Raw genomic sequence first — 568 nt, forward strand, 5'->3', positions numbered from 1 at the left:
CAACCGACCAGAACCTGATTGACAATTGACCAGTAGATGATTGACAATCGACCAGAACCTGACCGACAATCGACCAGAACCTGACCGACATCCGACCAGAATCTGATTGACAATCGACCAGAACCTGACCGACAACCGACCAGAATCTGACCGACAACTGACCAGAACCTGACCGACAACCGACCAGAACCTGATTGACAATTGACCAGTAGATGATTGACAATCGACCAGAACCTGACCGACAATCGACCAGAACCTGACCGACATCCGACCAGAATCTGATTGACAATCGACCAGAACCTGACCGACAACCGACCAGAATCTGACCGACAACTGACCAGAACCTGACAGACAACTGACCAGAACCTGACTGACAACTGACCAGAACCTGATTGACAATCGACCAGTAGATGATTGACAACCAACCAGAACCTGATTGACAATCGACCAGAACCTGACCGACGACTGACCAGAACCTGACCAACGACTGACCAGAACCTGACTGACAACCGACCAGAACCTGACTTAAAACAGACCAACCATCCAGATCCTCTGGGTCTGTGTTTTT

The 568-nt window shown here is 49.6% G+C and overlaps 1 protein-coding gene across 2 annotated transcripts in view; it reads left to right on the plus strand.

Moving 5' to 3' along the window:
* The window catches only part of spinb (spindlin b), a 7,669-nt gene that overhangs the window by 4,340 nt on the left and 2,761 nt on the right, over positions 1-568 (plus strand). The window lies entirely within an intron of this gene.

This window comes from Oryzias melastigma, linkage group LG9 (assembly GCF_002922805.2).
Source record: "Oryzias melastigma strain HK-1 linkage group LG9, ASM292280v2, whole genome shotgun sequence".
Taxonomy (NCBI): domain Eukaryota; kingdom Metazoa; phylum Chordata; class Actinopteri; order Beloniformes; family Adrianichthyidae; genus Oryzias; species Oryzias melastigma.